This window comes from Ranitomeya imitator, chromosome 7 (genome assembly GCF_032444005.1).
Source record: "Ranitomeya imitator isolate aRanImi1 chromosome 7, aRanImi1.pri, whole genome shotgun sequence".
Lineage (NCBI taxonomy): Eukaryota > Metazoa > Chordata > Amphibia > Anura > Dendrobatidae > Ranitomeya > Ranitomeya imitator.
In genome coordinates, this window is record NC_091288.1 from 14,799,811 (window position 1) to 14,821,768 (window position 21,958).

At 45.5% G+C, this 21,958-nt stretch overlaps 1 protein-coding gene across 1 annotated transcript in view; it reads right to left on the reverse strand.

Annotated features, from left to right (window-relative positions):
• ASIC4 (acid sensing ion channel subunit family member 4) overlaps nucleotides 1–21,958 on the reverse strand; it is a 288,082-nt gene that overhangs the window by 15,689 nt on the left and 250,435 nt on the right. The window lies entirely within an intron of this gene.

Genomic DNA, 21,958 nt, shown 5'->3' on the forward strand with positions numbered 1-21,958 from the left:
ACAGCCACAGGCCCCAAGTCATTGAACAGTTTTATTTTCCAGAATTATAAGGTAGAACAGTTTGAAATGTTTCAGGTTTGTGACTTTTGGTGTTTTTGCAGCAGTTCGGACCGACTCCGACAACTTTGTGAAGAGTGTGTGGATCTTCGTGGGGAGCGGAAGAGGCCGAGTGCTGGCGACTAATTCATCACAATTTGTGTCGTAAACCGTACACTACGGCAAAAATGTTCAGCGCCTGAAAGTGGCGGCAAATTCATTAAGAGGCACTTGTCGTTTATGAATTCGGAGCATCTTACTCCTTCATCAAGAATCAAGAAGTGAATGCAAAAAGCCGTTTTTGATTAGAATTGAAAACCTGGATGGACGTTTATCTCCAGTTGTAACAAGTGTAGTTTATCCTGAAATGGCTTTATCCATCCCCCATGCTTTACACTGCAGCTCTGCAGGAGTCAGTACTTTACAGTAAGGCTAGGTTCACATTGTGTTAGGGCAGTCCGTTTAGCGCATAGCGCAACGGACTGCGCTAACGCAATGTCCCAAAAGGGATCGCGTTTGCCAATCCCGCTAGCGCAGATGCCCGATCTGCGCTAGCGAGGAACGGACCTCGAACGCTACAAGCATCGTTCGAGGTCCGTCACTCAAATGACGGCACATCGCTAGCGCACGCCCAATGTGGGCGTGCGCTAGCGATGCGTTCGCCATTACAAGCAATGGCGGCGTTAACGGACTACGTTACACCGCATTATGCCGCGGTGTAACGTAGTCTGTTTAACGGGTTCACATAACGCAATGTGAACCTAGCCTAAGGATGGAATCATTGTGACATTTCTGCCTATCAGGGCCGGGGAAGAGTTAAACAAAAATCAAGCAATTTCTTAAAGAAGTTTGGTTCTTTTTAAAGACTCTGATTGGCCGATGCAAAGTGTCTCCATTTCCGCAGCCTAAACCCCCAGATCCACGGTTTTCTCTCATCGTCCTGTCTCCATTCCACATTCCGGACACTCGGCTGATACTTTGTTTCTGTAATTACGCAGAGAACACGATTTCCCCTAAAGCGTCTGTTTTCATAAAGTGATAATTCTCATACGTTGCTCATAATTAATGGATGACAATACATTAATTACACTGAGAACCACGGGGGGAGACATCGCAGGACTGAGGACCGCCAAATGCTGTGAAAAAACCCAACAAGTAAAGATGAGATGCTCTGCAGGGAGGGAAGGTTTAGAGATGCAATAGTCTGCAGTCTTGAATCTATGTGTCTTTTTCTTGATGGGTGGGGGCGCTTGTATAATGTTGTTTTCTGTTTTTACAGAATAATTGGCAAAAATCTGCAGAGTCCTTATTTTAAAAAAAGGTGATCTTCAGAGATCCTCACCATATTTGGTTGATGTGCAATAGTCTGCAGGGTTAATGTTTTTTTATATGGAAAAGCTGTGGAATAATCTGCATTCTAGGGAAACAATCTGCATGGTCTCACTTTCTGTATAAAAATAAACGGGGATGTGCAATAATCTGCGGAGTCCCTATAGACTATACGGACTCCGCAGATTATTGCACATCCCAGATTATTGCACACTTCCTACTATTTATTACTATAGGCTATAGTAATAAATAGTAGGAAGTGTGCAATAATCTGCAAAGTCACTGTGCTAATAATTATTAAAGGGAAATGTGCGATATTCTGCAGTCACTGTGCTAATAGAGGGAAGTGTGCGATATTCTGCAGAGTCACTGTGCTAGTAAATAAAGGAACATGTGTGATATTCAGCAGAGTCAGTGTGCTAATAAATAAAGGGAAGTGTGTGATATTCTGCAGAGTCAGTGTGCAATATTCTGCAGAGTCAGTGTGCTAATAAATAAAGGGAAGTGTGCGATATTCTGCAGAGTCAGTGTGCTAATAAATAAAGGGATGTGTGCAATATTCTGCAGAGTCAGTGTGCTACTAAATAAGCCCGGCGACACACTAGAGAGTTTTACAGACTATGAGAGGCGCAACAACGACGCATTGCACACGGACCAATGATTCTCTATATATCTGCCGTATATTTCTCAGCCGTATTTTATGGGCGTAGAAAATCGCAGCATGCTGCATTTGTCAGCGTATTGCAAAAAAAAATCCGCCAATAAAAGTCTATGGGGGCAAGAAAAATACGGATCACACACAGACCATCAGTGTTACTTGCGAGAAATACGCAGCGGTGTTCTATAGAAAAGCCGGCAATTCAGTGCGGTGTACAGTAAAATCACACTGACAGGTTAGAATAGAATCTACTATATAATTGTCTAAGGGTCACTTCCGTCTTTCTGTCTGTCACGGATATTCATTGTTCGCGGCCTCTGTCTGTTATGGAAATACAAGTCACTGATTGGTCGTGGCAAAGCGCCCACGACCAATCAGCGACGGGCACAGTCCGTTGGCAACATGGCCGCTCCTTCCTCCCCACAGTCAGCGCCCGCTCCGTACTCCCCTCCAGTCAACCCTCACACAGAGTTAATGGCAGCGTTAATGGACCGCGGTGTAACGCACTCCGGTTACGCAGCTATTATCCCTGTGTGACCAACTTTTTACTATTGATGCTGCTGCGTTTGCAGCATCAATAGTAAAACGATCTAATGTTAAAAATAATAATGATAATTAAAAAAAAAACGTTATTCTCACCCCCCCCCCCCCCCCGACGTGGCGTGTTGTTCTCGGCAGTGCAAGCGGCAGGTTCCGGTGCTAAGGATGGTATGCGAGAAGGACCTGCCATGACGTCACAGTCATGTGACCGCGACGTCATCACAGGTCCTGCGCTCATACCAACCCCGGGACCGGAAGCTGCCGCCTGCACCGCACACAGGCGCCAGGACTACAAGGGGCCTTCGGAAGATGAGTATATGTTTAGTTTTTATTTTAAGTCTTTTTTTAACCACGCATATAGTGCCCACATTGCTATATATTATGGGGTCTGTCTTACATACTGTGTGGGCTGCGTTATATACTACATGGCTGCCATGTACTACGTGGGCAGTGTTATATACTGCATGGCAGTGGTGTATCTAGGGGGGCAGCCGGGGCATGTGCCCCCGGCGCAGCCAGCAGGGGGGCGCAGTCGGCGGTCCGCAGCGTCTCCCCCGGCGGGTGCATTCTGCCGCCCCCCGCACTGGGAGTCAGCTGTTCTCTGTGCCGACTGTCAAGCTGACAGCCAGCACAGGCAAGCTGCAGAGTGCCGGCTCCCAACAGATGCGGAGATGGAGGGGGGCCCCTGCAGGGTGGCTGTGGCAGGCAGGGAGAAATCCCTGCAGCTCCGCTGCCTACAAGAGAAAATAGCAGCGGAGCTGCAGCGATCTGTCTTCCTGCTTCCTGCCCGCGCTTCCTCTCACACAGACGCGCGCTGGATGACGTCATCATTCAGCGGCCGGCTGTGTCAGAGGAAGGCAATGGAGATGCTGCGGCAGAGCGCGAGGAGAGGTGAGAGGGGTGCATGCGTGTGTGTTGCGCGCTGCAGGGGAATGTGCAAAGAAGAAAATGAGAGGGCAATGATGGAAGTGGTGGAATGGGCAAGGATGGGGATGGTGATGGAATGGGCAAGGATGGGGATGGTGGTGGAGGAGGAAATGATGGAAGTGGTGGAATGGGCAAGGATGGGGATGGTGGTGGAATGGGCAAGGATGGGGATGGTGGTGGAAGAAATGATGGAAGTGGTGGAATGGGCAAGGATGGGGATGGTGGTGGAGGACGAAATGATGGAAGTGGTGGAATGGGCAAGGATGGGGATGGTGGTGGAGGAGGAAATGATGGAAGTGGTGGAATGGGCAAGGATGGGGATGGTGGTGGAGGAGGAAATGATGGAAGTGGTGGAATGGGCAAGGATGGGGATGGTGGAGGAGGAGGAAATTATGGATGTGGTGGAAAGGGCAATGATGGGATTGCTGGGGAGGAAATGCTGGAGGTGGTGAAATGGGCAATGATGGGCATGACGGAGAAGGCAATGATGGAGGTGGTGAAGAGAGCAATGATGGGGTGGGGTAGAGGACAATAATATGTGTGTGGACAATTTGAGTGGGGATAGGGGGATTTATTATGTGTGGGGAGAATTTGGGTATGGGGGAATTTATTATGTGTGGGGTGAGATTTGTAGTGGGGATGGGGGATTTAATGTGTGTGGGAGACTTGAGGACACAAAATGAAGAGCAATGGGGGGCATATATGAGGAAACACCACAGGGGAATTGGGGGCATGTATGATTAAACAGTATTGGGGAATGGGGGGCATGTATGAGGAATCAGTATGGGGGAATTGGGGGCATGTTTGAGGAAACAGTATGGGGGAATTGGGGGCATGTATGAGGAAACAGTATGAGGGAATGGGGGCATGTATTAGGAAACAATATGGGAGAATGAGGGCACAGTATGAGTAGCGATGTGAAAAATGTATGTGGACAGAGTACGGGAAGTGAGGGTGATGGGATATGTGCAGACACAGTATGGGGAGTTAGGTGAGAAGGTAGTATAGAAAGTGAGGGGGTAAATATATTAGGAGACAGTATGGTGAACAGGAGGGATGTGAGAGGAGACAGTATAAGGAGGGAGGGGAATAGTGTGAGGAGACAGTATGGGGGGACAAAAGTGAGTGGGCACAGAATAGAAACTGAATAGTGGGGGTGTAGCATGGAGGGACAGTGTGAGGGCACAGCCAGGAGGGGACAGTATACCAAGGAGGGGGAGTGTGATGATAGAGTACAGTATAAATACTGGGCCCTATAGGGGGAACACAGTGTGAGAGGACAGTGTGAAGAGGGGGCCGGTATAGAAAGGAGAGGTAAGTGTGAAGAGCATGTACCATAAGAGGGACAGTGTGGGGGTCATATTTTGTGCAGACAATATAGTGAGGGACAATTTTTTTTATTCAGGAGCATTTTAATGACACTTGTATCTTTAAGGGCGTCATGTAGAGATTTTCTGCAAAAGAGCGGAGAAGATGGAGGTCTGCAGAGACGGCTGTGGATGAGAAAACTCATCATGGGGTCTGGACAAGATGAAGAAAAGAAGGAGATCGGCTCCAGAGGCGACGTCATCTATAAGATACCTGGATGTAAATGTTATGTGTGATGTTAACTAATTCTCACGTTTTTATTTATATTAGGAGCTTTAAACGGAATTTCCAGGTTTGTAATGAGTCTGCAGTCATTCTTTGTGACTGCAGATTTCTGAATTCTCACAGTGCACCCTGCACGCTGTCAGGATTCTCATGCTGGCGATTTAGATACATGCGGTCATGTGCTGACTAGACATGTGTGGCCTCACTCAATGAAAATGAACTGAGAGAGTCCGGGCACGTCTAGTCGGAATGTGTTCAGAAGTATACAAATCACATGCTTGTGCTGACAAGATTGTCCACCGGCAAGGGAGAATCCTAAAAGTGTGCAGTGCATGCGTTGTGAGAATTCAGAAGCTGCGATGTCAGGATGCAGCTCTGCAGGTTCCAGTAGTCGTCACATGGACACTTCACTCATATGCGACTTTCATACTTGTGGTCCTGTGACAACGAGCTTCTCTTCTGCTTCTCTCAGTTTTTCAGTGATCATTGAGAGCATTGGGGAGAGGAGCTCGTCGGTACATGACTAAGGGCTCATTTCCACTTGCGAGTAAAACGGACGAGTGCAATCCGATGAAAAATCGGATTGCACTCGGACCAATGTTATTCAATAGGTGTCTTTTCATTTGCGATTTTTTTTCTCAGCCGAAATCGGACTGAGAAAAAAATCGCAGCATGCTGCGATTTGCTGCGAGTCTCGGACGAGACTTGCCAATGCAAGTCAATGAGTGCGATAAAAAAAAGCATGGCATACGGAACATCCGTATTCCATCCGTTTTTTACGGATACCTTACCATTCTGTGTCATAGAACACTGTAAATAGTTCTGTAAATGACTGTATAAAAATAGTTGCAGAGAAAAAAAACGGATTGCATATGGATGTAAAACGGATGGTGGGATTAAAAAAATCGCATTGAACTCGCATCACAAACGCATGACAAACGCATACTTTTCATCCCTTTTTTCGGTCCAGATTACGGACCAATTTGTCTATCACAAGTGGAAATGAGCCCTAAGTGTGAAAATCGCATATGTCCTGGGGGGGACAAAGAGTCATATACCCACTCCGCCAGAGTAGTAAAGCCAGTGACTGAGGGCAGATATTAATAGCCTAGAGAGGGACCATGGTTATAGGACCCCCCTGGCTAAAAACATCTGCCCCCAGCCACCCCAGAAAAGGCACATCTGGAAGATGCGCCTATTCTGGCACTTGGCCACTCTCTTCCCACTCCCCTGTAGCGGTGGGATATGGGGTAATGAAGGGTTAATGTCACTTTGCTATTGTAAGGTGACAATAAGCCAGGTTAATAATGGAGAGATGTCAATAAGACACCTATCCATTATTAACCCAATAGTAGTAAATGGTTAATAAAACACACACACATTATTAAAAAGTATTTTGTTGAAAAAGACACAGGGTGTTGTAATAGTTTATTATACTCTCAATCCAAACGACGACCCTCGTTGTGTAAAAAAAGGGAAAATAAAAAAACAGCCATATCCCATACCTTTCCGCCATTACAGTCATGTCCCACGCTGTAAATCCATCTGAAGGGCTTAAATAATTTTACAAGCAGAAGCCTGCTAATGCAGCCGCCCCTGCCTGTAAAAAGTGGGCAATGAATGGGAAGAAGGGGAACGTAGCTACCTAGACTTGCCGTGCTGCGCCCCCTGCTGGTATAACCACATATGAACTCTAGCGTGGGAATTTTTCGGAATATTTTCTCACGCTAGAGTTCATATGAGGTTATGCCAGCAGGGGGCGCAGCACCGCAGGTCTAGGTAGCTACGTTGGTTGCCCTGCTTCCCATTCATTCCCCACTTTTTACAGGCAGGGGCGGCTGCATTAGCAGAGCTTCTGCTTGTAAAATTATTTAACCCCTTCAGATGGATTTACATTGTGGGACATGACTGTAACGGCGGAAAGGTATGGGATATGGCTGTTTTTTTATTTTACCTTTTTTACAGAACGAGGGTCGTCATTTGGATTGAGCGTATAATAAACTATTACAACACCCTGTGTCTTTATTTCAATAAAATACTTTTTTCCTAATGTGTGTGTATTATTAACCCTTTACTATTATTGGATTAATAATGGATAGGCGTCTTATTGACATCTCCATTATTAATCTGGCTTAATGTCACCCAAGGTGACATTAACCCTTCATTACCCCATATCCCACCGCTACAGGGGAATGGGAAGAGAGTGGCCAAGTGCCAGAATAGGCGCATCTTCCAGATGTCCCTTTTCTGGGGTGGCTGGTAGCCAGGGGGGCCAATAACCATGGACCCTCTCTAGGCTATTAATATCTGCCCCAGGGCCGGACTGGGACTACATTTCTGCCCTGGCATTTGAAGTCACACAGGCCCACTTGCCACATGGTGACTGTATAATATCTTTGTGTACCTGTTGGTCACAAGTAGTGAGGGGAGTGTAACACGACTATATAACATAGAATCACAGCTGTATCCAGCATTACAGCTCAGTCCTTTTTATTGCTCTTAGGTGGAGGATCGGGCAAAGCTGCTATTTCACACACAGAGCTGGGTCTCATAGATAATGAAGATGATGCTGCGCTCTACATAGTGCTGCTGCGGCATCTTCATATAGCTGATGGACAGTGATACAAAGAGTCATATACCCACTAAACTAATATTTATCTATTTATTTTACTCACTGATATAGCGCCATTAATTCCACAGCACTTTACAGATGTTATCTTTACTGTCCCCATTGGGGCTCACGATCTACATTCCCTATGAGTTATTGGAATGTGGGAGAAAACCAGAGTACCCGGAAGAACTGCAGGCAAACACGGGGAGAACATACAAACTCCTTGCAGATGTTGTCCTTAGTAGGATTTGAACTCATGACCCCAGTGCTGCAAAGCAACAGTGCTAACCACTAAGCCTCCAAAAATCTCTACAAAGGCCAAGATCTGTGTTACCGCCATATCATGACCATATACTGGTAGATATCAGCTCTGCAGAACATATAAGAGATCACAGTACAGTTATATACACTGCTAAAAAAAATGAAGGGAACACTTAAACAACAGAATATAACTCCAAGTAAATCAAACTTCTGTGAAATCAAACTGTCCACTTAGGAAGCAGCACTGATTGACAATCAATTTCACATGCTGTTGTGCAAATGGAATAGACAACAGATGGAAATTATTGGCAATTATCAAGACACCTCAATAAAGGAGAGGTTCTGCAGGTGGGGACCACAGACCACATCTCAGTACCAATGCATTCTGGCTGATGTTTTGGCCACTTTTGGATGTTTGTTGTGCTTTCACATGAGACGGACTCTACAACCCACACAAGTGGCTCAGGTAGTGCAGCTCATCCAGGATGGCACATCAATGTGAGCTGTGGCAAGAAGGGTAGCTTTGTCTGTCAGTGTAGTGTCCAGAGGCTGGTGGCGGTACCAGGAGACAGGCCACTACACCAAGAGACGTGGAGGGGGCTGTAGGAGGACATCAACCCAGCAGTAGGACTGTTACCTTTGCCTTTGTGCAAGGAGGAACAGGAGGAGCACTGCCAGAGTCCTGCAAAATGACCTCCAGAAGGCGACAAATGTGCATGTGTCTGCACAAACGGTTAGACACCGACTCCATGAGGATTGTCTGAGTGCCCGACATCCACAGATGGGGGTTGTGCTCACAGCCCAACATCGTACAGGACGCTTGGTATTTGCCACAGAACACCAGGATTGGCAAATTCACCACTGGCGCCCTGTGCTCTTCACAGATGAAAGCAGGTTCACACTGAGCACATGTGACAGACGTGACAGAGTCTGGAGACGCCGTGGAGAGCGATCTGCTGCCTGCAACATCATTCAGCATGACTGGTTTGGCAGTGGGTCAGTAATGGTGTGGGGTGGCATTTCTTTGGGGGGCCGCACAGCCCTCCATGTGCTCACCAGAGGTAGCCTGACTGCCATTAGGTACCGAGATGAGATCCTCAGACCCTTGTGAGACTATATGCTGATGCAGTTGGCCCTGGGTTCCTCCTAATGCAGGACAATGCCAGACCTCATGTGGCTGGCGAATGGAGAGTGGGACGGCAAGTGCAGAGAGGGACAGCGAGTGGAGAGCGGGACGGCGAGTGGAGAGTGGGACGGCGAGTGCAGAGAGGGACGGCGAGTGGAGAGTGGGACGGCGAGTGGAGAGCGGGACGGCGAGTGCAGAGAGGGACAGCGAGTGGAGAGCGGGACAGCGAGTGGAGAGTGGGACGGCGAGTGGAGAGCGGGACGGCGAGTGCAGAGAGGGACAGCGAGTGGAGAGTGGGACGGCGAGTGGAGAGCGGGACGGCGAGTGCAGAGAGGGACGGCCATTGGAGAGCGGGGCTGCTGAGGGAGAGAGCGTGACGGTGGATGGACAGCTGGGCTGCGGAGGGAGACAGCGGGGCTGCGGAGCTACTGAGGGAGAAAGCGGGACGGTGGGTGGAGAGTGGGGCTGCAGAGGGAGAGAGCGGGACGGCAGTTACTTACTATGCCCGGGCAATGCCGGGCTCTTCAGCTAGTGTTATATATTACACTATGTATATAGACATCAGGTCCTATATCATCACAGATTATCCTGTATATAAGATCAGATGTCTGTGCACACAGTATAGGATATGTCAGCGACATATTCTCCTGTACACTGTGTATGCTAAGATATATGCACTGACTGATCGCTCCTGGACCTGACTACAGGACGTACATGATATAATATATGGTGGCTCTCTCTCTCTCTCTCTCTCTCTCTCTCTATATAGAGTGTATGATGTCCTGCAGCCAGGCTCAGGAGTGATCAGCCTATGGTCCTGTATACAACCCTCTGCTGTGAGTTATTGCTGCAGCTTGTTCTTACACATAGATCAGGCCACACTGGAGCTGATGACACAGATCTGGTCGCGCTGTCAGTGGGGTCAAGCTTCAAGCTGCGCAATAAATCTCACCTGCCCCAGTCCGGCCCTGATCTGCCCTCAGTCACTGGCTTTACCACTCTGGCGAAGAAAATTGCACGGGAGCCCACACTAGTTTTTTCCGTGATTTAACTCTTTATTTTAACAGCTAGAGCCCCCAAATTTTGCACACACACTCTACTAACATTACGTAGTAGTGTGGAATGTGCAAAAAAAAAGGGGGATATGAGATGGTTTACTGTATGTAAACCATGTCTCATATCATGTTGGGTTTGGGAAGGAGAAAGCAAAAGCCGGTAATTGAATAACTGGCTTTTCTGCTATCTAGCTCTGTATTAACTATATATATATATATATATGGATTATATATATATATATATATATATATATATATATATATATACTGTATGTGTCTCACTGACATATATATATATGTAGACAGTATATATGTTTTCACTAATATTTGAGCCCATGGATCCATTCTATGCCCATTTTGCAAGCCGACGAGTTCTCGCCGTACGGACGCCCATACGGAGGTTTACATGCGCAAAACATGCAGCCACACCCTGCCTACGGATGACATACGGATCACTGTTTTGGGATCATTTCTGCGTATTACGCCTGTAAAATACGGACCATATTTCCCTATGCTGAGTGTGACGCCGGCCTAAAGGGACGTGTGCGATACTCTGCAGTCACTCTTGCTTATTGGGAATGGCTGTGTGACATCTGCTGAGTGTTAGCAGTGGAGTCACCGTCCTCGTACACTACATCCGCCATATTCTCTTCTACCGCTCTACAGGTTGTGCAATATTCTGCAGTCATCGCCTCCTGCATTCTGCGCATGTGTAACAGTCTGCAGGATCACTGCCTGGTATCTTGGGGGAGCGTCTGTGCAATAATCTGCAGATCTCTCCTGACTTCAGACAGTTCATTTTCCAGCCTCTGAGATTCCTCTGTCCTGAGATTGTAATGAAGCAGATGATTTGCCATATTTGTGGCAATAATCTCATTGGTATTATGTAGGAGTCCAGGATATTGATTCAGTGTCCTGAAAAATTCTGTGTTCAGCAAAGACTAGAACCAGCGTAACCCTTTCCTGACTGAGCAGCAACAGCCGCAGATCTTCAGATTCACAGCACGGAGACACTTGGGTGAGCGCTAAGACCTCAGTCACACCAGTGCTCAGACCACACGACATGGGTGTTCCTGCAGGAAAGTCACGTTCCTCCACATCAGACCCCCCAATTATATCCCTATGGACCACAGTTTGTGCAACAGTCATAGGGAACAGGAAGGACCTTCCCCAAATTCTTTACAAAAAGCTGAAGCTACAATTGTTCACAAGGTTAAGATTTCACTTCACTAAAACTAAAGGTCCGAGGCCGTTCCCTGATAACAGCCCAGAGTATCCTCCTCCACCATCTGTACAGGGGACACAATGCAGTCAGGGGTAACGTCCTCCTGGAATCACCAAACCCAGACTCCTCCATCAGACGCAGATAGAGAAGTGCGATCCGTCACTGCACAGAACACGTCTCCTCCAGAGTCCAGTGGTGGCGGCTTTACACCGCTCCATCCGACGCTCGGCATTGTGCTTGGTGATGTACGGCTGCATGCAGCTGCTCGGCCATGAAGCTCCTGGCGGGGGGCACAGTGTTTATACCAGAGGAGGTCTGGACTCTGCAGTTATGGGGGCAGTAGAGCGGTGGAGACTTTTCTGCCATTTGCTCCTCAGCACTCGACCCCCCGCTCTGTAATGTAACATTGCAGGGTCTCCACTTCATGGCTAAGTTGTTGTGGTTCCAAAACTAAACTATAATACTGCCCCTATGTACAAGAATATAATTACTATAATACTGCTCCTATGTACAAGAATATAATTACTATAATACTGCCTCTATGTACAAGAATATAACTACTATAATACTGCTCCTATGTACAAGAATATAACTACGATAATACTGCCCCTATGTACAAGAATATAATTACTTTAATACTGCCCCTATGTACAAGAATATAATTACTATAATACTGCCCCTATGTACAAGAATATATTTACTATAATACTGCCCCTATGTACAAGAATATAACTACTATAATACTGCTCCTATGTACAAGAATATAACTACTATAATACTGCCCCTATGAACAAGAATATAACCACTATAATACTGCTCCTATGTACAAGAATATAATTACTATAATACTGCTCCTTTGTAGAAGAATATAATTACTATAATACCGCCCCTATGAACAAGAATATAACTACTATAATACTGCCCCTATGAACAAGAATATAACTACTATAATACTGCCCCTATGAACAAGAATATAACTACTATGATACTGCCCCTATGTACAAGAATATAACTACTATAATACTGCCCCTATGTACAAGAATATAACTACTATAATACTGTCTCTATGTACAAGAATATAATTACTATAATACTGCCCCTATATACAAGAATATAACTACTATAATACTGCTCTTATGTACATGAATGTAACTACTATAATACTGCCCCCTATGTACAAGAATATAACAACTATAATACTGCCCCCTATGTACAAGAATATAACTACTATAATACTGCTCCTATGTACAAGAATATAACTACTATAATACTGCTCCTACGTACAAGAATATAACCACTATAATACTGCCCCTATGTACAAGAATATAACCACTATAATACTGCCCCCATGTACAAGAATATAACTACTATAATACTGCTCCTACGTACAAGAATATAACCACTATAATACTGCCCCTATGTACACGAATATAACTACTATAATACTGCTCCTATGTACAAGAATATAACTACTATAATACTGCTCCTATGTACAAGAATATAACCACTATAATACTGCTCCTATGTACAAGAATATAACTACTATAATACTGCCCCTATGTACAAGAATATAACTACTATAATACTGTCTCTATGTACAAGAATATAATTACTATAATACTGCTACTATGTACAAGAATATTACTATAATACTGCGCCTATGTACAAGAATATAATTACTATAATACTGCCCCTATATACAAGAATATAACTACTATAATACTGCTCCTACGTACAAGAATATAACCACTATAATACTGCCCCTATGTACAAGAATATAACCACTATAATACTGCCCCCATGTACAAGAATATAACTACTATAATACTGCCCCCTATGTACAAGAATATAACTACTATAATACTGCCCCTATGTACAAGAATATAACTACTATAATACTGCTCCTATATACAAGAATATAACTACTATAATACTGCTCCTATGTACAAGAATATAACTACTATAATACTGCTCCTACGTACAAGAATATAACTACTATAATACTGCTCCTACGTACAAGAATATAACCACTATAATACTGCCCCTATGTACAAGAATATAACCACTATAATACTGCCCCCATGTACAAGAATATAACTACTATAATACTGCTCCTATGTACAAGAATATAACTACTATAATACTGCTCCTATGTACAAGAATATAACTACTATAATACTGCTCCTATGTACAAGAATATAACCACTATAATACTGCCCCTATGTACAAGAATATAACTACTATAATACTGCTCCTATGTACAAGAATATAACCACTATAATACTGCTCCTATGTACAAGAATATAACTACTATAATACTACTGCCTTTTTGAAAGACCTAGAATCCCTTTTTTTATCAGATTCTTTCCATATCTGCTTTTTGCTGTTCTTGGATTGTGTGACCGGCGTTTTCTCTTCTCGTTTTCTCTTTCCTTGGATTGGTCGGTCATCACTGCATCAAATCCTGTGTGACAAAGTCAGATTGACTTTCCTGTATTTTTATTACCGCCATAACTACTGGCAGCTTTTCTGCTTGAAGAACAACAAGTATTCCTGCTCCAGACATGAGGCCGAGTACAGTCCTGAGCAGGATACCCGTCCAGTGTAACCAAATACCCGCAGAAATCCAAAATATCACACAATAAATGAAGTGCTGCTTTGGTTCCCATTACGGACACCCGCTTCCAATCTAATCTATTATATATTTTTTACAGATATCAGTAGAAAACGTTTGTATATTAAACGTTATTATATTTAATACCGCGTAGCTGACATCTGTCTCATGTGTGCGGCCTGTTTGCAAATTCTCTGTAAAAATCCCCAAACTTTCTAAGTTATTGAAAAAAGTTTAGTGAGAAACTCTAAATACTGTACATGAGAGGGAGGATGGGAGAGGAGGGCGATGCAGCTGCAGCATGAAGGAGTGAATGGAGGATCCGCAGGGGGAGACCGAACTGTCTCAGAGCACACAGCTCAGCAACAAGAGCTCATTAATAAAGCAAGAAGAGCTTGCCCACTTAGCCAGGAGAGCCCACCCACTCACCCAGCAAATGCATGTGTGGAATGGGGGGGGGAGGAGGGGTTCTGCAAACTGGCTGCTAAGGGGCAGAGATTGACAAATCTATGCCTAAAAGTGACTGTTATAGGGGCATTCCTGACGATTTTGTGGGAACTTAATTGGAATATGTGACCAGATTTGGGCTACCCTATGTAAAAGCAGCATAATGTAGAGACAGAGACCCTGATTCCAGCAATGTGTCACTTACTGGGCTACTTGTTGTAGTTTTGATAACTGCACTGCCTTATTAGCAGGAGATTATCACTAGAGGACCAGTTGTCTCATGCCGTATAGTTCTCCTGATCGGTATAATGCAGGCTTAACCACTGTTTGGCAGCTTTCTGCCTATGCACAGTGTACATATAGCTGTCAATGAGTGGTGTGGACCAGGTAATACAGCAGTTGGAAAACTGAAAGAGCTGCAGCAGAAAACAATGGGAATTTTATCAAAACTGTATCAAAGTAGCTCAGTAAGTGACACATCAGTGGAATCAGGGTCTGTGCCCCTACATTATGCTGGTCTCAGATGGGAGAGCAAAAACTTGCTGACAAATTCTTTTACATATCCCAAATTTTGCACTGTAAATGAGGCTGAGTATATAAGTTATAGGGATGCTGAAAACAGAAATGTTCGATGACGGGTGCGGCTCTGACAACGCCTAGCCCGCAGCTATCACAGGTTCGGACCAAGAACATGGAACGCGTTCGCTCCACACAAACTTGTTACCTTTCTGATTTTATACCGAAAATTAGAAACGCGGCAAAGTTTCTGAAACCACAAATGTAAAATCTATATTTAATTTGGTTTAATAAAACAACGGGCAGAAAACTGTTCAGAAATCTCATTGGGAAATCAGCCAGGTGGATACAAAGTAATGGGAGAATAAGTGCTGCCAACTGCTGGCGCCATCTGGTAATGCAGCTCTGCAATGGAAAGACTCTGACGGGGTCGGGTGATACATTGTGGGCAAATGAACAGATCGATATGTTCTGACAACCCAGTGATTGTATCTATAGGGGGCTGACAATCCGGCAGATGCTTCATGCCCAATGATTTATCTTCTAATATTCATCAGGGGGACTTTAGTCATGGGCCGCCGGGCCCGGTGTTATGGCTATGGAGTGCGGCTGACTCTGTCCATGAGGAATATTGTGATGTCTGCACAGGGACATGGGATGGAAATAGGTCCTTGTACCTACACATAAAGGGTATAGTCCCCATAATCCCCCCATTGTTTGCCCACCAGGGGGACAGGGATGGTTCCCCGGTTATCAGATCCACATTGCTCCTTCCCTAACACAGTGAGGACAGATTTCCACAGTTTTACTGCTCTTACAGTAAAGAATCCTCCTTACCCCTGTTACCCCTGTTCCAGCCGCGCATGTGCGGTCGGAAATGGCGAACTCGACGCACCAAAAAACGTTACATGGAACGTTTTTTTGTGCCGACGGTCCACCTAAACACGACGCATCCGTCGCACGACGGATGCGACGTGTGGCGATACGTCGCAATGCGTCGCTAATGAAAATCTATGGAAAAAAAAACGCATCCTGCGGGCAACTTTGCATGATGCGTTTTTACTCCAAAACGACGCATTGCGACATACAGCAAACAATGCTAGTGTGAAAGTAGCCTAATACCTCTGCTTGCTGTTAATGAATGGAAACATTGCTGGGAGTTGTAGTGTCACGACATATGGGACAATCCAGGCTGTTGGCCACATCAATCTCTTAGGTCAATGTCTGCTTCTTGTTGTGACTACAACTCCCAGCATGCCCAAAGCTTTACCACCTGTCAGTGGATCACAGGGGCCTCATCTGGCCCCCGGGGGCCACTCTTTGGCCGGGCTGGGTGCAGGTCAGTGTCCTTGTCCGCCGCTCTTGCAGCCTTGAGCATGATCCACTCTCTCTGGTGATTGTGATGCTAACGATCCTTTAATGTGAAGTGTTAATTATGAAATATTGATTGTCCCGGACAACGCTCGCTGCATAATGAACGTGTCGATGTGGCCGGGAAGAGCCGGACGATCCTTGGAAGGGAACGCGGCATCTTGCAGTATGCGGGAATGAAGTGTTAACCCTCTCACTGCTGATGGTGTCCTCCCCTCCCCCACCGGGGCATATTCCATTTGCCGCTTCCGGTTCTTACATACACAGAGGATTATTTATCCTTATCATTTATTCATTAACTTAATGATTCCCAAATGTAAGTGGCGCCCTTAAACAGCGCCTCGGCGTGATGCCCCAGTAATAGAGCGCAGATTAATGTCCCTCTGTAAAATGTAGCAATGGAAATTTATGTATCTGCAGTCAGCGCCTCGGACAAACTTACCGGAAGTTTTCTCAAGTTCTGCCAACAATTAATGATTCATGGAGTTCAGGAAAAAAGTTACAGCACAAGTGAAATGGCGCAACAGACGGCAGAATAATATAAAGGGTTAGGCTCTGTGCACACGATGCGGAAAACGCTGCGGATCCGCAGGAGTGTCCCATGAGTTCACAATGTAAACAAATGGGAAACCAAAAACACTGTGCCCATGCTGCGGAAAAATCACGCGGAGACGCAGCGGTTTACATTCCGCAGCATGTCACTTCTTTCTGCGGATTCCGCAGCAGTTTTACAGCTGCTCCAATAGAAAACCGCAGATGTAAAACGGCAGTGAAATCCGCGGTAAATCCGCGATAAATCTGCAGGGCAAAAACGCAGCGTTTTTGCCCTACAGATTTATCAAATCCGCTGTGGGAAAATCCGCAGTGGACCAGAATACATGTGCACATAGCCTAAACCAAGGAGCCAAATATCGAGGTGAAGACTGGTCCCAGTTATAACAGTCTCAGGGCTCATACTCACTTGTGAGGAAAATAGACGAGTGCAGTCCGATAAAAAATCGGACTGCACTCGGACCAATGTTATTCAATAGGTGACATCCGAAATCGGACTGAGAACAAAATCGTAGCATGCTGCGTATTGCTGCGTATCTCGGATGAGACTCGCCAATGCAAGTCAATGGGTGCAAGAAACAAATCGCACGACATACGGAACATCCGTTTTCCGTCCGTGTTTTACAGATACCTTACCATTCTGAGGCACAGAACACTGTAAATGATTGTATGAAAATAGTAGCAGAGAAAAAAAACGTATTGCATACGGATGCTATGTGAGAAAAATCGCATTGTACTCGCATGGCACTCGTCCATTTTTTTTCAATCCAGATTACAGACCGTTTTTTTTCTCATAAATGAGTATGAGCCCTTAGGGGAAGGCACCCAGCTTTCCACGACTCCTGAATGGCTATTTAGTCTATGATATATATATATATATATATACACATTGTACAGACACAACGCTACAGACAGAGAAACACATAAATATTTACATACATTTGTAATATACACAAAACACAAGAAGCTGCACAGACACTATATGGAGAGGAGTTTCCGGCCCCACGACTTAATCAGTGAATATAAGCTTCTCCTTCAGCTCCTCACCGGCGGTGGATAGAATCCAGCCCCATTATTGCTATTGCCCCTCCAGGTATATAACCCCCTGCCCCATCATTTCCCACCGGTGTATAACATCCAGTATATTGTCCACTGGTGTGTAACATCTGGACTCATCACTGTCCCCCCGCTGTGTAACATCTGGCTCCATCATTGCCCCCCCAGTCCTGTATACAACATCCAGCCCCTCCCCCCTCGGTGTATAGCATCCAGCCCCATTGCGCCCAGTATATAACATCCGGCTCTATCACCCAAGGATGTATAACATCCGGCCCCATCATTGTCTCCCATTGTATAACATCTGGGGTCCATTGTTTGGTGGCGGAGGATACTGCTATGTGCTGTTATCAGGGGGTGGCCGCGGACCCCCATCTCCAGTGATGGGGAATCTTAATCTTCAGCACTGGACATTGTGGACAATTGTATATAACCCCGAACCCCATCATTTCCCACCGGTGTATAACATCCAGTATATTGCCCACCGGTGTGTAACATCTGGCTCCATCATTGCCCCCCCCCCCCCCCAGTCCTGTATACAACATCCAGCACCTCCCCCTCAGTGTATAACATCTAGCCCCTCCCCCTTGGTGTATAATATCCAGCCCCTCCCCCCTTGGTGTATAACATCCAGCCCCTCCCCCCTTGGTGTATAACATTCAGCCCCTCCCACCTCGGTGTATAGCATTCAGCCCCTCCCACTCAGTGTATAACATTCAGCCCCTCCCCCCTCGGTGTATAACATCTAGCCCCTCCCCCTCGGTGTATAATATCCAGCCCCTCCCCCCTTCGTGTATAACATTTAGCCCCTCCCACCTCGGTGTATAACATTCAGCCCCTCCCACTCAGTGTATAACATTCAGCCCCTCCCCCCTCGGTGTATAACATCTAGCCTCTCCCCCTCGGTGTATAATATCCAGCCCCTCTCCCCTTGGTGTATAACATTCAGCCCCTCCCCCCTCGGTGTATAACATTCAGCCCCTCCCACTCAGTGTATAATATTCAGCCCCTCCCCCCTCGGTGTATAACATCTAGCCCCTCCCCCTCGGTGTATAATATTTAGCCCCTCCCCCCCTCGGTGTATAACATCCAGCCCCTCCCCCCTCGGTGTATAACATCCAGCCCCTCCCCCCTCAGTGTATAATATCCAGCCCCTCCCCCCCCTCGGTGTATAACATCCAGCCCCTCCCCCTCGATGTATAACATCCAGCCCCTCCCCCCTCGGTGTATAGCATCCAGCCCCATTGCGCCCAGTATATAACATCCGGCTCTATCACCCAAGGATGTATAACATCCGGCCCCATCATTGTCTCCCATTGTAGATCATCTGGGGTCCATTGTTTGGTGGAGGAGGACACTGCTATGTGCTGTTATCAGGGGGCGGCTGCGGACCCTCCGCTCCAGTGATGGGAAATCTTCATCTTCAGCACAGGACATTGTGGACAATTGTAGCTTTTGCTTTGTGGGAACAGTTTGGGGAAGACCCTCATCTGCCCCCCATGACTGTGCCCAGGGCACAAGCTCCATAGACAAGGGGGGGGGGACATGAGCGGCCGCACGGTCAGAGAATGAGGCGTCATCTCGATCATCGCTGTATGTGGAGGGGGCACATACTTTCCTCCGTATGCTGTATATATTATGAACACACTGTGGACACCCGCACACATGAATACATACAGTATATACTGTACACATATTAGACACGTGTTATATATATATACTACTGAACATCACTAATGTCGCAGATGATACAAACTTTGATACTATCTGTTCTGTTATAGTTTCTGTCCATTAAATCCTATTTACTGGAGGTTGGAGAATCCCAAAGGAGAAGGATAAATCACATGTGCCGGAAAATACAAAATATAATAACATTACTACTACTACTCCCACCAAAACTACTCCTCCTATATCATCAATGCTGCTGCTCGCTGTTCCGCAGGTGACCACTGGATGGCAGTGTGACACAGGCCCGAGAAGTCCTAGGTTTCGCCTGGAGGTAACAGACTGGAAGGAGCAGATCTGAATTCCACTATTTTAAAGTGAACACGATTAACTATTTCACCGCTGGCTTGTAAGGTCAGATGTTCTCAGTGAGGATATTCTCCGGGCTCCTCACACATATCACCCATCAGTCTCCACCACCTGCCTTGAATTATTAGATCTGCTGCTGATCCTGGCTCATCTTGGCCGGTATCTTCACTGCTAATTTATATAATGGCCGCCTTCCCTTATTGTGGCATCAAGACACTTAAAAACCAAGAGTGAAGCTTCTTTGTTGAATGGGTCCCTCAGTCGTTCCGTACTGATCGCTGCCTTCATATCGCTTTATACCAATGAAGAATATAATTTTTTGAGCTCCAGATCCATTGCAGTAAAGTGATCGTTAGGTTATAGGGTGAACTCGACAAACTTATCTACCTTCAAAGTGCAAAACTATTAAAATGATAACATTCTTTCCTCCTTTAGCCACCACTAGAGGGAGCCGAGGAGCCGTATAGTGGTTGTGTCCATAGGGTAACATTAGCCAGACAGAAGCCATAATCAAGGTCTGTCTCGTAAGGTATCGACACCACAGCAGACGATGGGGAGCGTAGTAGAGGGCGCTATGTGACCAGCAATCACTGAGCCCCAAAACCTTGTCATCGGCCAATACACAGCAGATATGGTGAGGCTGGAGAGCTCCTGTTGTGAGACTACAACTCTCAGCATGCCCTCATATAGACCTTCCCATAAAGCTGCCTGATAATCCTCCCTGAGAGGGAAAGTACAACTACCACCATCATCTCTATGCAAAACTTTTACTTGCTTTATAAAAACCTGGTGCAAAACCCTCATTAGGATTCTTCCCGGTGATGCCCCCGACTGACGCTGCCCCCGTACCGACCGGATTATCATTAACAACTATATCATTAGCAAAGGGATTAAAGCGCTAATCCCCTCCCTGCAGACCAAGGGGGTCAGGACCTCATTGATCGGAGCCAACTAATACCGATCCTATGAGCTGTCATCTAGAATCCTGGCGCCATAATGACCCTTGCATCCCATTTTATGCCATCACTACGCCTGCTCCGCGGCTGGAGATGATAATCAGGCGAATAATCTGCGACTTCATGTATATCGTATGCATTCATCAGCCGCAGCGGCAGAAATCACATTCATTATTTTCTCATATTTTTTTTTCCCTATCTGCAAACAGCAGCACAAAATGAGTCACTGTCAGATGTGGCCGCAGACCTCGGCCCCAGGAACAGCAACTCTCAACTTATTAAGCATGTCGATATTATAAAATGAGTCTCTCTCCGGGATGCAGCTGATTTCTGGAGAAAGTCATCGCTAAGGGGGAAAAAAAATCCCCAAATCTCAGGTCTCTGAATTCAGGTGAATTGATGTAATCAACTTTGCAAATAAGGAATTCAAGTCTTTGTCCCTGTTATACCCTTGGAGGCTACATCCATATAGTGTTGCTTTAAAGTCTAAAACATCTTCATTGATTATTTTCTTTATATAGATGAGACTTTTGTTTTTCTGACACAGAGCTCCATATCCCCAATATACACATGAAAATAGAAAAAAAAAGATGCTGACTACCATCAGCCACCACCAGGGGGAGCTCAGGAGCTTGCTGCATACTCTTTATACATTGCATTCAGTAATAACACTGTATGCAGTGAGCTCCCTCTAGTGGTGGCTGCAGGGAGACAGGATTTTTATCACTCAGTTGTAAGTCGGTGCAGTGAACTTGCACTTTTTAATGGCACCAATTTAGAGAATGTATAACATATTGATAGTGTTTAGTTATAAATATATGTATATATAAATATGATATATATATATATATATGTATATATATATATATATATATATATATATATATATATATATATACACAGTACAGACCAAAAGTTTGGACACACCTTCTCATTTAAAGATTTTTCTGTATTTTCATGACTATGAAAATTGTACATTCACACTGAAGGAATCAAAACTATGAATTAACACGTGTGGAATTATATACTTAACAGAAAAGTGTGAAACAAC